This window comes from Mus musculus, chromosome 5 (assembly GCF_000001635.26).
Source record: "Mus musculus strain C57BL/6J chromosome 5, GRCm38.p6 C57BL/6J".
NCBI lineage: Eukaryota > Metazoa > Chordata > Mammalia > Rodentia > Muridae > Mus > Mus musculus.
This window is the reverse complement of record NC_000071.6, coordinates 99,474,068-99,489,972: the sequence shown is the minus strand read 5'-3', so window position 1 is coordinate 99,489,972 and position 15,905 is coordinate 99,474,068. Positions and strand designations below refer to the sequence as shown.

The window sequence follows — 15,905 nt, the reverse complement described above, 5'->3', positions numbered from 1 at the left end:
GTAGGCAGGTGAGTGCCGGGGAACAGCAGGCAGGCCGTGAGTGAGCATCAGGACTGCACAGTGAGGGTAACACCTTATCACGGTCCCTGCTGCAGCATGTGCGCATGCGCATCCTCCTCCTGATCCTCGGCATCTCCCTTTAATAAAGAGATTGGATTCTGCACTCCAAAGACCAACATAGCCCAGCTCTCCCACTTCCAGGCTTGGCGCCTCTGATAGTTTGAGTGAGATCTTCCATTGACTCATATATTTGAACACTTGGCCCCCAAGTTGGTGGTGCTGTGTAGCAACAATTTTGGAATTTTGGTTTCTTTAAAAAAAAAAAAACAACACAAAAGTAGTATAAAAATATGCGTTTGTTTTAACCCCAGGTAAGAGGAGATGGGGCTGCTTCAGACTGTCCACAGCAGCTGACTCTGGTTCACCTTGTGCTTTAGGGGGGCGGGGTGTGATTCTGCCAGCTGCAGATTGTGTTTGTGATTGAGTGACGTTTGGAATGCTCAGGACCTTTCAGAGGGTTTATAAATGCTAGGGCCCTGAGAGGTGGGGTTGTTGGTGGTAGTGGATTGTTGGTTGCTGGGTGGTTGTTGTTGGTCGAAGTTTTCTAAGTAGTCATGGGCAAAAAGAAACAAGAAGAAATTAGATATCCTGACAGCGAAGCTCAAACTTGCCCTAAGAAACTCAGCACCCCTAGTCAGCAGGAAGGAGTCTAACAATAACCATCTCCCCCTTTTCCTTTCTATCCTTTTTCTCTTCTATCTAGTGTTAGGGGTTGAAAGGGTGGGGCAAGGGTAGAGAAGAGTGGAAGAAAGAACCCACCAAGTAGCCAGAGTTCAGCTACAGTGTTGTTTAAGGAACACATTCATGACTTTTCCATAGCTAGGCTAAAACACCATAACCAAGACCATTTAGAGAAGAAATGATTATTTTGATTTGTGATTTCGGAGGGATAGGTCTATAGTGGCAGAGATGGCATGGCTTCAGACAGACAGCATGGCAGCAGGAAGAGGAAGTTGAGAGCTCACAAGCACGAAACAGAGGGAACAACCTGGAAGTGTGTTGGCTATTTATAAAGTCAAAGCTCACACCCAGTTACATGTTTCCTCTGTCAAGGCTCTACCACCCAAACCTTCTCAAAGTGCTATCATCTGAGGACCAAGTGTTTGAATTGTGTCCCCCGAAATATGGTAACAGTTCTCATCCTAACCACTCTATGGAGAGGTTATGGGACCTTTCGAAGGTGGAGCCTTGCAGGAAGGGCACAGCTCGGGGAGAGCTTTGAGAGTTTATAGCCACAGCTCCAGCTTCAGTTTTCTCTCTGCTTCTTCTTTTCAGTTGAGTTGTGACCTCTCAGCTTCCTGCCACCGTGCCTGCCTCTTACTGCCTGCCATTGTCACCCTGTTGTGATGAACTATAGGTCCCTTTGGAACTATGACCCAAAATAAACACCTTTGCAAAAAAGTTGCTTTTGGTCATGGTATTCTATCACAGCACAGAAAGGTAACCAATTAAGAGCTACAAGCAAATGACTCTCTGGGCTTCCCCTGCTTTATGTGTGAAATGGAGATGCATTAGCAGTTACCGAATTTCATGCTCGGCAGAAAATCAAGTAAGTTCATAGCTATGAAGTCCCAGAGAATATGCTAAATACTGATGATAAATTCCATATAAATATGTTTCTTCTTTCCCCCTCCTTTTATTCCTCCTCCTCCTCCTCCTCCTCCCCTCCTCCTCCTCCTCCTCCTCCTCCTCCTCCTCCTCCTCCTCCTCCTCCTCCTCCTCCTCCTCTCTCCTCCTCCTCCTTCTCCTCCTCCTCCTCTTCCTTTCTACTTCTTCTTCTCCTTTTTTCTCCTCCTCCTCCTCCTCCCTCCCCCCTCCTCCTCCTCTTTCTTCTTCTTTTTCTATTGTTACTGTTTTTATCCTATATGGGCAGCATCACTACCCATTAGATGTTTCCTGATGGATTTATGAGTGTAAAAACTCGATTGCATAGTATCCAGGCTATATCCATGTTCGTATTATGAGCAGACAAAACCTAAGGTAACAAGGTAATTTCAATGTCCCTTTATAAGACAGAAAAACAGTCTCAAAGTAAATTCTCTTAGGAAAGTCCTCTTCAAAGCCAAGAGAATGAAGATGCTTTCTACTTTGCCTAATGGCGTTTGCAGCTTTTGGAAGAGGGTGCTTTGCCAGTGTGATTCAGATGATGCTTGGGCCTGGCCAGAACTTATCCCATGTCCTTCTCTCAGTGTATCATTGATGTACCTGGACACTCTTAAAGCTAGAGCCAGGAGCAACCTTAGAGACCAGCTAGCCATTTGTTCTGATTTAATTGGCTGTTGGTTTCTGCATGAAGTGATCATTTTGGGGGGGGGGGAAAGTGCTGCCAGCTAAAAAAAAATTAACAGACAAGCAATTAATTTAACTGAGTTGCTTCTGTGAAAATCACAATGCCATCTGCAGCTTCTCCTTTGGATGACGATAACATATTTGTGCTGAAGTAGTTTTTTTTTTTTTTTTAACTCTTTCCAAAAAATTAAAAAAAAAAAAAAGTAATAAGAGCCTTTGCTTTGCAACAGTAGGCTGGAAACAGCGTTGATTCACCCTGCCCCCTGCCCTCCCTATGGGCTGCAGTATATTATTAAACAAACAAATCTTTATTGAAAGCTAACTATGCATGCGGCCCTGTGCTGGATGCTTTCATGTGATGCTTCATTTAATCCTCATAGTAATTATGTGGAGTCTTGGGCAGGTCTTGAGTTGCTGGCCTTTGGATATGATCTCACCCCCACTCTGTTCCGTTTTGTATTGCAGGAGGGTGGCAGTCTCTGATGGCTACTGGCTCCTGGCCAGGTCTGGACATTTAAGGCCCCAGGGAAATAAAGGGAACTGGTTAGAAGGAAGCCTTGTTGTTCAGCTCCCACCATCTCCACTCCCTTTCCTTGGGTTGTGTTTTGTCTGTGGTTCTACCTCCCATGGCCCTGGTAAGCTTGGTCTTAGCTTCCACTTGATGGCTCCACCTCAAATTCCAACAGCATCTCCTCCTCCCTTGCTTTCTTCAGTTAAGGATGGTGGTGCTTCCTGCCCTGATTCAATCCTGGATAAGTCCATTACCTGGTCAGGGAGATAGTCACTATATCAGAATAACCACTTCACTGCGTGCATCTATTAAAACTATTTGAAGAGGTAGGAGAAATGAATTAGCAGTTAAGAATACTTGCTGCTCTTATAGAGGACCTGAGCTTCACTCTCAGCCTCCCCATGGTACCTCACAAGTTCCTGTAACTGCAGTTCCAGAGCATCTGACATCCTCTTCTGCTCTCTGTGGCCCTGAGCGTAGGTAGGGTTCACATAAACTCACGAAGGCTCATATAGTTACACATAAATGAAGGACCAAAAAAACCTCTAAAAACATTTGAAGTAATTTATGTGTGCTTGTATAGACCCCATTGTTACACTGCCACATAATTATATCTAATGTTTTAACAAATGAGAAAAGTATGAATCATACACACTAAATATTCTACCATTGAGCCAAATATCACAAGTCTGCCAGTATTCTAGTGATCTGTACTTAGTCTACAACTGTATTGTTGGCTGCTTAGTTCTCTAGTGTGGAAAAAAAATCTTATTCATGGGTAAGATGCCATGATGGATTTGAACAGTTAGTTCAGCTAGTGTGACCTCTTCCTGCAGGGTGAATCTGAAGATCAACACGTAGCATTTCTAGAAAAAGAACAACAATGCCCTTGGGCACTAGGTCATAAAGATATCTTCTTGTATTACTGCTGTTCTAGTCACTGTCCACTGATTTAAGACATGCCCGTGGCTGGGTACTGCATAAAGAAAAGGGGTTACTGGGCTCTCAGTCATGGCTTCTGAAACACTGTGTGGTCCTAACTCTTCGGTCTCTGGTAAAGGCTTCATCATGGGTGCCTGAAATGTATGCAGGAGGGAAACATCATGTGGTAGGAGATGAACTGGGAGAGCAAGAAGGGGCTCAGCTTGTTCCTTGACAAGAACCCACTCTAAAGGGAACAACTTGGGTCCCATGAGACCAACTTTCTCCCTTTGAAGGTCACTCCTGGGACTTAGTCACCTCCTACTAGGTGTCACTTCTAAGAGTTTTACCACTTCCAAGGATGGTCACACTGAGGGTCAAGCCTCCAATATGTGAATCCTTTGAGGGGTCAAACCATTAAAGAGTAGTTCTGTGAGAAATCGTTCCTAGATCTGTAGGAATGACCAGCACAGACCTCTCACCCAGGACACACGATGAACTTTTGTTTACTTGAATAGAAAATAGAAACCTTTAATTTTCACCAATAAGTCATTCATTCAGATTGGTGACACGCTTAGGTTATAGTTAAGTTCCATATATGATCAAATACTTTACACATTATCATAATTTTAGGCTTCCTTGTATAGGAATAAATCAGAGGGTAAAGTGTTTGTTGTTGTTTTGCTTGTTTGTTTTTCTGAAAATACTGCTGAAATTGTAGATGACATTAATTTACTTGTAGAGTCTCCTCTTGTGGTGACGGTGGCATTCTGAAGAAGATAAAAAAAAATCAAACAAGCAATTCTCTGGCTTCTGAATCCTCTTCTTTCATAATTTAGTAACAGTAGAAAGGACCAAGTAGAGAACATTGAAGTCAAGATTAAAGTGTGTATTTGCGTGTACACTCACAAGCACACACACATGCACATTCTCATGTATGTTAGGGAAGGTACTTAGCCATCAGAGTAGTGAGTGAGCTAGCCATGAATGTGAGAAAACAATTAAAATGATATTGGTTAAACTTCAAGGTGAGGAAGCCAGGTGTGATGGTGCACGCCTTTAATCTCAGCACTCAGGAGGCAGAGACAGATGTGTCTCAATGAGTCCGAGGCCAGCCTGGTCTACAGAGTGAGTTTCAGGATTGCCAGGACTACAGAGAGAAACCTGGACTTTCAAAACCAAGGGGCGGGGAATCTTTAGGATGAGATGAGATAGAGGATATGATTATAAGGCTGTTATAGATTGCATATAGACGATATAGTGCATTTGTGTCCTGAAAATGACAGTACTAAGTAGGTCTCTTTGAACTTCAGACTCAGAGCACCCCAGGGATGCTATCAAGAGAGACATCCCTGAAGCAGCATTAGCCAAGCAAGGTGACATCATGGCATGGAGGAAGAAGCTGCCAGTCAGACACTGGAGTCTAGAGGGGACTTCATCCCACACCTCTGTTCTCAACCCTCTGTGTCTCCCCTAAAAGCCATTCACTGTCCTCCGAACGTTGCTACCATCCCATGTCACGTCACTCTCCTTTGTGAAGAGGACATTTAAGCCTCAATTGTCTTATACGTCTTGGAGTTTCACGTTTCCTGTGGCTCCCATGTGCGCGACTGCACCCATCATAATGTGCACTCGATGGCTTGGCAGACAGAATTAATGAACTACAGAGAGGTCTCGACAAGTACAACTTTGTAGTATGCTATGCCAGTTAGAAGGAAAGTAACAAGGGATTGAGCTGAGTGACTTAGGAGCAGGAACAGAAGCTTCTGCATGCTTGATATGCCCTGGAGGTGGGGTCATAACATGTGGCTCTGATTGGCGTAGCAGGTGAGAAAAGGAGAAAAATTACAGATATAATTTCTGAGGTTTGAAATCCTTAAGACTTAAATTTTTTTTTCTAGTATTGAACCCAAATAACCTCCGACCTGTTGTAAGATTTAAACTTCTAGGGGAAACTACTTGATGTGTTCACCTTTAAGGGTGAAGAGCCAACAGCTCATTCCCACCCGACACCCAAAAGCATGTAGCAGAGTCTTAGCCATTAGTGCTGCTGGCCATATCCTTGAACCTGGGAAGTGACAAGGGACCTTGACACTGTGAGCGACTCTACACAGACAGAGATACTTTGTACATTTCTAGAGCAACCCTAGGTAAAGATGCAGGGTAACTACCTTGATTCAGAGAAGGAGGCAGAGAAGGGATGGGGGTAACTGTCTACCTTAATTCACCTGGGCTCACAGGTAAACCTTTCAGGGTGACTTTCCCAATTGTGTCCCCATACCCTCCCAAAGGGCAGACCACATTCACCTGTCTGTGTTCCTTGCCTCCATGAGGCCTCTCACCTGCAGGAACTGCTCCACCTGCTTTCTCTTCTAATCTCCTCACCTTTTAGAGCTCCTGCTGCCTCATGCTGTTTGACGACCCCCCCCCACCTTTAAAGTATTATATCATCCACCCTCCATTCTGCCCATTTCTTTCTTGACAGACACTCAGAGTATAACCCAGACTAGCCTTAAAATCCTGATCCTTCTGCCTCAACCTTCCAGACTTCTAGGACCATAAGCACAGGCTGTCATCCCCAACTTTCATATTCTTTTCATTTTCTCATATGTTTGAGTTGAGTACCCTATAGTCTCTCCAGCCGAGTTAGTCTATGTCAAACCTCTTGAGGCTGGTTAGCCTCCACAACACCTATTACAAGGGAAATGCTTGTGAATTGTTGATTTTCTGTGAAAGCTGTGCCATTGGCTTCCTTTACCATCTTCTGTACGTGGGTGGCTTTATCCGTCCTTATTCAGAGACTGGATTGTCACCAAGCCTATGTGAATTGCTGATTTTCTGTGAAAGCTGTGCCATTGGCTTCCTTTACCATCTTCTGTACATGGGTGGCTTTATCCGTCCTTATTCAGAGACTGGATTGTCACCAAGCCTATGACCACGCAGTGCAGGTTCTGAATATGGCAACATTACTTCTGGTTCAAAGAATGCTAAGCTCATAGAGAGTACCCCTGCCCTGCAGCAGTAACTGGGTGTGTGTGCGCAGGGCTTGGCCTTTTAGCTGAATGGGCACATTTGCTAAAAGTTACCCAGCAGCAGAGGTCCGTCCACCTTCAGCTTCTTGGAAGAGTGATGCCAGAGGGCAGCTTGGGCGAGAGATTTCCGGTGTGGCCTTTGGGTAAGGTGTTCTCTGTGTCCAGAGCTTTCCTATCAGCGGCAGAGGGCAGCAGGTGGTGGGTCAGCAACTACTACTTGCTGTCCCCAAATGTCATGGCAACCTCAGTCATGACTTTTCAACATTAAATGTTGATGTCGATAATGTAAATGTCAACACACACACACACACACACACACACACACACACGCACACACACACACACGGATAGGCCAAGTTGGGTGTTCTGTCTTTCACAGTTATCTACAGGCTTTCTTATCACAGTCTACACGCTTAGTTCAGGGATGAGGCAATGCAACAGTCCCCCCACCCTGTGCTGGCACCACTGCGGCACAGCCTCTGAAGCAAAGACAGTTCAGGCTCGGAGCCCAGTGCTGCCTAAGTCTGTTACACTGCCTGCCACATTCATCCAAGCCCTGGGCTTGGTAGAGGCTCTGCAAAGACTATTTGTTATGTGTAATAAAGCTAGAGGTTGGAGGGAAGGCCTTGTGCATGCTCACCATGCTCTTTCCCGCTGAGCTACACACCCAGCCCCTTTGCGACGTTTCAGCTGGCAAGGAACCACTGTTAGCAGATGTGAACATCTAAAGAACATAGCCAATGGCTCCCCAGCCGAGAGAGAACCAGGATGCTGGAGAGGAACCCTCATGGTTAATTGTGTAGAGCTCTCACTAATGGCGCGGATCCCTCAGCCATCGAAACTCCTTAAGCTGAAGGAATGGAGAGATGCAAAGGGAAGCAGACCACAGGCTTTTCTTATGGATGCTGGTTGTGAGTGAAGAGAGGGGCATTCCTGAGGGAGGAGGCATCCCTGCCAAGGGAAAACAGATATGGGTGACTCACTCTGCTATTGGTTGTACTGGCTTCAGTTGTCTTGGCTGGGTTGACACCAGCTGCACGAGATTGACATTAGTACCATAGTCAAGCCAGGGACCAGGAGACTTTGGGTACGGTGAGGATTGTCTTCTATTCAGAGCGCTAGCTACCAGAGCAAACCAACCCTCTTTTGCATCCAACCAGGCTCATCTGACTGGGAGAGTTCATCTGAGAGGTGCTGTATCTTGGCCTGGATCATGGAGACCATCAGAGGCTAGACAGGACTAGGTCATGAGGCTCTCAGGTGATAGAGAGACAGGACTAGGTCATGAGGCTCTCAGGTGATAGAGAGACAGGACTAGGTCATGAGGCTCTCAGGTGATGCTTTCTCCACAGACTGTGCAGGCTAGAGACACCCAAGCAGAGCTTCTGGATGGGATGAGAGTAGGGTCAAGTCCACCCTTGGGATGCTTGATTCTTCAAAGGTCCACCAGGCGTTCAGTACCTGAGTGATCTGACACAGCCGCGTGTCATTACCTACTAAGGATAACTCTAGCTGAAGTCAGAGAAATAGTTCAACGATTCGGTCATCCTGCCAGCGCTGGTCTTTATCGACATTCGAGAAAGAACAACATGATGCGTACATGAGATTTAACTGGGGATCTCGTCCCATGCAAGCAACACTGTGCCCTTCCAACAAGAAACAGTGCATAATTAAAGCTATAATCATCTTGAAAATAATTTGAGAAGGTGATAAACAACATGAGTTCGCAGAACACTTTACTCATACAAAGAGTGAACAATCCTACCCCATTTGAGCTTCACAGCTAGGGCTGCATATTACCCCAGGCAGGACCGATGACCGGATTTGTTGACAAAAGTCAGGTTACTGTAGTAGCCTCACACCTTTCCAAGATCACAGCATAGTAACTCCCGTCAGAACTGGAACTAGAAGCCTAGCCCTTGATCTTAACAGGGCTCCACATCATTTTGATGAAGTCCTGAAAATCTGAACGTCCATCAACATCTTTCCTCTCTAACTTATTTATTTAGAGTCAGTTCCGCCTGTACTGGGTTGTTTCGATAACAAGATCTACCCTGAGATGTTAGGCGGCTCTTTCTCCTCCTGTCTAGGGAGGACATTCACGTGTTTTGCTGCATGAATCTTCCTGTGTTCAATGCCAAGATGGTCCTCAGACCATGCCTTGGTTATGTGAGCCACACTGTCTTGTGAATTGCAAGGCACCTCAGCACAAAAGCATTTTAGGTAATGACTGTAACTGTAAAGCAGGCTGCTCGTGCCATCCAACAGAAGGAAGATGCTTATGCCAATCAGATACTCTTGTTAGCACCACCATAGGTGCCATGGTATGTAATTCTGGACCAATTAGAGCATCATGAAATGCACTGAATACTGACCCAGCAGTTGTGAGAGTTAAATGAGATAATTCAGATAAAACGTTTGGCAGTGTTTGGTTCACAGAACACAGCCCCTAGCTAGAGGACGAGCCATCTTCTTTTTAAATAAACATCACATCCCCATATTGCAGATTCGAAAATGGCAGCAGACAGAAAGGTTAAGTAATTTACCCAAGGTCACACAGCTAGTGTGTGTTACCACCAGGCCTGGACACCTGACTGTCTCTCACCCACTCCCATGAGCATATGCCTAGCCAGCAGGGTAGCCAGTGGGGTGGAGAGAGTTCTTGGATCTTCCGGGGGACTCTAGAAATCTTTCCAGATCACCATTATGAGAATTAATTACTGATTCACTGGGCTGTAGCAGGTGGAAGTACTATTTAATAGCCTGCTGGTTAAGCCAGGTTTTGGAGAGAGAGAGAGAGAGAGAGGGTGAGAGAGAGAGAGAGAGAGAGAGAGAGAGAGAGAGAGAGAGAATAAAAAGAAGCATGTTACATTACTAGTCAATAGCATGTAAAATAAAAAAGCTGGAGTGATTTTAGGTAGCGTCTGAGAAACACTTTTCAAGGAGTTTTGCAAGGACAACCACACCCCACATGGATTGGATTAAGTCTTTCTGTGAATCATAGCAAAGAAAGGAAAAAAAATTCCCAGGGTCCTTCCAGGCTTCTCTCTGTCAGGTCAATGGAATCTGTGGTATCAGATAATTTTTATGACAAATTACAAATTCCCATCACTCACACCCAAGCCTGTTTGCCTGAGTGTTTGCCAGAGTCTTTTCCTTCTAGGTCTCTTCTCTTCGAGCACAGGCTGCCTTGGAAATGAATGGCAGGCCCTTTGAGGGTGGGCTGAGACAGAAGAAGGCCGTCCTGGGAGCTGAGAGGAAACCAGAGTTAGAGAGGGCTGCTGCCATCGGCTGATTGGGGTGGAGTGGGGGAGGGCTTCCTTGTCCAGCTCCCCCTACCGCACAGATGGCAGAGGCAGAGGAGCCCCAGCATCGGGTGTTTGCGGTCTGTCAGGACAGGCTGGCAAGAAAGCGAGCCCCCCTTGGAAGCTAAGCCTGAGATTAAGAAGGCCTGGCTGATTGTGTTGGCAGCTGCCGCAGCTCGCCCCTGTGCAGAGCCGGACGAGCAGGGCGGCACACGTCTGGCTTGATTTGCTCTTTGGGGCGCGGCACTTGAAAGGTGGCCCCTCCCCCCAGACTCCTTGACATTTGTCCAGAGATTAATTGGGCCTAATCCCCTTCTTGGAAGAATAGGCTGGAGAGTTTGTATTCCGGGAGGGTGAAGGGAGGCAGGCCGGGACTGCAAGCAGTAATGAAGGAGCTGGGGCTTGCTGGACGCAGGGGAAGAAAAGAGCAAATATCTCTGCTGTTCCTGGATGAGGCTGACAGGTGGGCAGGGAGACTGGGCGCCTCTGTGCCGCCAGCCCTTGCCAGAAGGTCTGTGCTCAGCAGCAGTAAGGACTCTTGACAGCACCAGCTGTCACTCAGGGAGGAAGCAGTCCCAGGACACCTTGGCCTGTCTTTCTTTCTTTTGTACCAGGCACAGAGGGTGAGAGTCTCAAGACAGGCCATCCTGACAGGGGAAGACACACTTTGCCGGGACGCTTACACTTAAAATTTGTATTGAACCAGGCATTAAAATAAACACCACTTCTTATTTTAGATTCTTTTTTTCCTTGAGGGAAGACAGGAGCAATGGACAGCTTCCTCATGCTTCAGAATAGCTTGTTGTGTGCCAGGGTAACCAGCCCAAACATTTACACAGTTAACGGCTCATTCCTAAGAAGCAACATAGGACAGGGCTTGCTTTGTTTCCATTTTACTATTGTCGGGACTTCAGTTCGGTCATCTGTACATGGTGGCAGCAAGAAGCAAGCTCAGGCATCTGGCTTGGGGCCTATCTATTTACTCCACAAGGCTGCACAGCCAGCAGGGATAAGCGTTTGGCCTAGATTATCTCCAGGTTAGAACAAGACTGAAAGTCCTTCAGAAGATACCACATCCAGGGAACTGAGGCTAACAAGCCACAGGAATAGCAAAGGCCCCTAATAAACTCAGAAGTCTACATGCCTATCGTATTACAGGTGGGAATCACCTCCAGCTAGTGACCGTACCCACTGTGCGCTGTTTCTGTGTAGAATATAGCAGACACCGGCGTAATGGAAAGGAAAGATGGGTGCCTAACCAAAGGTGCATATAAGGAGTCGGTAGGGATTAGGTTGATGGCCATCACGAGAAGTATTAATAATGAGTCAGGGCAGGGTGAGAGGACATCTAGAAAGGTTTGAGAGCATCCCTGAGAGCATCATTTGTCAGAGGCAAGATGACAAGAGCACAATGTCTGCTCAGAAGAAAAGTGAACGTACAAGTGAGAACCATTATGGGAATTCGGGGCGGTCTTTGTTGGCTTTGAGCATAGTTCTCATTCCTTCACATTGGAGCATCTCTCTTAATTCTTACTTAATCCTTCCCTGTCAGACAAGTCACTAGCCCAAGATGGACATGTGACAAAGCTGTTTCTCTGCAACACGTGTGATGTCCAGAGGGTCACTTTCCAGGTAGCCTGTTGGTTGTCACCATCTCTCCAGCAGAAGGTGGCAAGGGTGGTGAGGGGAATGGAGGTCCTGTCTCTCAGCTCTGCTCTCAGGCCCTTCTCTACTTTGCTGCCAGGACAGTTCATTTTGTCATACCCAGGATCAGTCTCTTTGCCAAAGGGGAAAACATTCCGAGTGTGTGTGTGTGTGTGTATGTGTGTGTGTGTGCGCGCACATGCGCACAGGCGTGTGAGTAAGTGTGTATAAATGTCCTTGTTTCTTAATTGCCTCTTCTGGGTCATTACCCCATCTAGCCACACATACCTCTGGCCTGCTACTTCTACCCCGCATGGCACATAGACCCTCACTGTGCATATAGATCCCAGACCGATGCTGAGCCCCTCAGAGGATAACATAGATGGTCAGCGCTAAGCTCCTTGACTTGAGTAAACTCTTATTTCTATAGATAGTTTAGAAGTCCAGTATCGAAAGCTTCATTCCTCTGTAGACAGAGTCTTCAGTTTCAGGGAAAATGACGAGAGATCTTCAAGCTTTACTGCTTCCTGCATGACGATACACATGCTACGCTAAGAAACACCATCTACAGCCATCTGATGTTATTTTGACATGTCTTAATTTGATAGCTGACAGGAAATAACACCCACGTGACCATTCTTCGTAATGCCGTGGTGTGTCTAGGGCACATGTACCCTGCTGAATGCGTGCTAAGATTTGGAATAAGTTAAAAACGTGGTTCATGCAACTTGGTAAGTCAGCCTGAGCTGAGGCAGGGAATGAAGTATATGACCACTGTATAGTTTTGGTCTTACATTCTTAACGTATCCTTCCACTCAGCCCAACCCACTTTCCATAGAGCAGCCCAAAAGGAGAGCTTCTGAAAATCTGCTGTGTCAGTCAAAAACAACTTCGGAAACATGAGTCAGATTGTGTTGCCCTCCTACTTAAGACCTTTCCCATTGGCTTAAAATCAGTTGTGCATATCTGATCAGGGATCCCCAACTTCAGCAGGTTGTGGTTCCTGTCTGCTTCCAGCCTTGCTCCCACACAGCATTTGCTCAGTGCTCGGGACTTGGAGCCTTGGAGCATGCTCATCTATCTGTCTAGAATGTTCTTCTGCCTGCTTCATGGTCAGCTCCTCATGCCTCAAGTCTTGAATGCTTAAATGTCACCTTTAATGTCAGAGAGACCTTTTCCTGCACTTACTATCTGAAGTGACTCCTCCCTGGTATTTTTTATCTCCACATCCTGTTCAATCTATTTATGGGGCTTATCCTGGTCAGAGAGTTTCCCCTGACTTTAGGGAGTTGCCTCCTGTTCTCACAGAATGTAGGCACTGTGAGGACAGGACCCTTGGGTTCCCGTTCACGGCCGTGTCTTCAGCAGGGACTGGTGTGCTATGCCTGTGCTCCTCATATACAGGCTGAGGAAATGAAAGTAGGAAGAGTGGTGAGCAACACAGGTTTTTGTCTTCCTTGCAGAATATTCTTTGGGAGGCTATGGGCTCTCTGCCTTCTTCCCTTGAGACTGGATACCTCATGGAACCTGAAGCTTGCAATTTTTTTTTTTTTCAAGAAGGCTTGTATTCAGCAAGCCCCAAATCCTCCTTCTCTAGAATTTTTTTTTTTTTTTTCGAGACAGGGTTTCTCTGTGTAGCTCTGGCTGACCTGGAACTCACTCTGTAGACCAGGCTGGCCTCGGACTCAGAAATCCGCCTGCCTCTCCCACACTTAGCTTTTTACAAGAGTTTTGGGGACCTGAGCTTAGGTACTTGTGCTTCTGTAGTGAACACTCCTACTCCCAGGATCACCTGCCCGGTGCCAAGATTGCCTTATGGTCATTGTCCAATAGGAATTATATGTAAAGAGTCAGCCAGTGCTTTGTAGCTTTGGGACTTATTCATGTGTGTAGTATGGTCTCTTGTCCTTTGAAAATACCAACTGCAAGGTCCTAAGACAGGCAGCTATTACTTAGCAGAACCATGCCAGAGGACAGACAGAGGCAATATCCAACATTCTCAATGCAGTCTATGTAGCCCACTACTCAAGGTCAGACTGCCACTCCTTCTTCTGCCAAGTCTTGGATCTTCTGTGAAATTCTTGCTTCTTGTCTTGGGAGATTGTCATCCATAGATCTTTAAGTAGAAAGTCTTTTTTTTTTTTTTAGAAGCTTGAATATAAAGGGATGTGAATGGCTGTTATATAGAGACATGACAAGGTATGTTACCCAATAATATCATCACTCCCTCTTGGAGTCTTCCCTCTTCAGAAACAGACTGTTTGCACTGACATGTGTACATCTCTGCTGTCTTGGTAACCTGACATTCTAATCAATTTCATAAACTTCTAGGGACTTATTTATTTTTGGTTCTGTCCGACAATGTCCAAGTCATCTTAAGACAAAGAGACGGTAACCAACAGCCTAGCAGGCCAGGGTGTTCTCTTGATCCAGTTTACACATCAGGGCCAGAGCATCACACCATGAACATAACTCCTCTAGAACAGTCATGTTATACAGACCATATGAAACATGTTTTCTAAGAGGCTCCTTTGTTTACAATGTTAAATTAATTTACATTTCCAGTGCCAACTAGATTACCCACTATGGCATTTTGGTTAGGTTCCCACAGCACTGTACTTGTAGTGACCAATGTTGTTACAATGAAAAATGGCAGGGATTTGTCTTAACAGTGTTTAGGGAATTTTTTTTTTTTTGAATTTTATCTCCATGTTATCAGTTCTTTTGAAACGGAAATGTAATTTCCTAAATTGTAGCCTAAGGTGATAATCTCCTAAATACAGTCTCCCTTCTCAGTGAAAGGAATGGAGTCCTTGTTTTGGTTATTGTCTTGAATTATTTATAGATTTAGAGCCACCCACTGGGCATTGATTCATCTGCCAGGTGCATTGGGCCTCAATGGGTTGGGAATGAAATGTGGGGTCCCAAGCAGGGGACAGCATGGAAGGCACACTCCCAGTTTATTTGCTCACAGATGTTCACATAATAGAAGCCGAAATTTAAGAAGCCATTTCTTTCCTGACCAGAGACAAAGAGAGTTGTGTGGGTGTTGGGAAAACCAGGGGCAGAGAGACTCCGGGAAGACTTGAGAGTAGCCTGCCCGCCAGCTCTGGCAGGAGAAGTAGCTCATTGACAAGATTATTGATTTTCCATTCCAGAAACAGTCTGGGGTGTCTGACTTTTGACGAATCATCAGCAAGAGACTTGTGCATGAAGAGTGCACTAGGCCTTGATCCTAGATGATGGCTCGAAGCCCCGGGCATCGATTCTGCGCCTTTGCCAGTACCCAGAAGAGTAAGGAAATCATTATCCGGTGTCAGGGTCATGGCAGCCCCTGGCACTTCGTGATGATATAGAAATGCGGGCTGCACACTATCTCTCTGCTCCTCTGTGCTTGCCGTAGTGGCCGTTGCCTTTGGTACTCACCAAGCTCTCTAGTCTCTTGTAGGAAACACAGTGGAATGAATCCAAGAGGGAGACTCTGTGGCTTGATGGGTGTGGTTTCTGCACAGACATCTCAGAAATAGATTGTGCATGGTGCTCATATGAGCATGGCCCATGACCAATGACAGGGGACATCAGAATCCTAATTTTCATGCTCTCAACAGCTAGAGTTTCCTTGACCAATCTATGCTTCTCCATATAACATGTTTCTTCTGAAAGTATAACTTCTTACCTTTTTGGCTAAGATCAAGTTTAAGGCTTATACTGAATTATGTTTGAAGTAACCATTACTCAGAGCAGTAATAGTCTTCCCTTTCTTTTGCCCCCACAGTATTCTGTGGAGATTTCAGACCATAAGGGACCATGCTAGGTTTTCCAGATCATAAACAGTATCCTTTTAGGATCTGCAAGTCTCTTATTTTTACCCATATGGAACTTAAAAAATGAACATATTTGTTATTCAAATCCCGCTATTTCTCTAAAAGTACAAGTCTATTAATAGTAATAATAACAGTCATTATTATCCCATGAGGATAACTACTGTATGAAACAATCCACCCCCCATTTCCAGAAATTTAACACAGCAGAAATTTATTTCTTAATCGGCTGTGTGTGAAGTAAGCTCCTTCATTCAGCCAGTTGGAGGCCTCGGACACCTCCAATCTCACGCATTTCTCTCTTTCAGCTCCTTATTGCCAC

The 15,905-nt window shown here is 45.6% G+C and overlaps 2 long non-coding RNA genes across 2 annotated transcripts in view; both read left to right on the top strand.

Annotated features, from left to right (window-relative positions):
- A930011G23Rik (RIKEN cDNA A930011G23 gene) overlaps positions 1-15,905 on the top strand; it is a 431,817-nt gene that overhangs the window by 239,088 nt on the left and 176,824 nt on the right. The window lies entirely within an intron of this gene.
- On the top strand, positions 1,837-9,626 carry Gm42125. The gene is made up of 2 exons (XR_880471.1): positions 1,837-8,110; positions 8,148-9,626. It is a non-coding gene; the product is annotated as a predicted gene, 42125 (long non-coding RNA).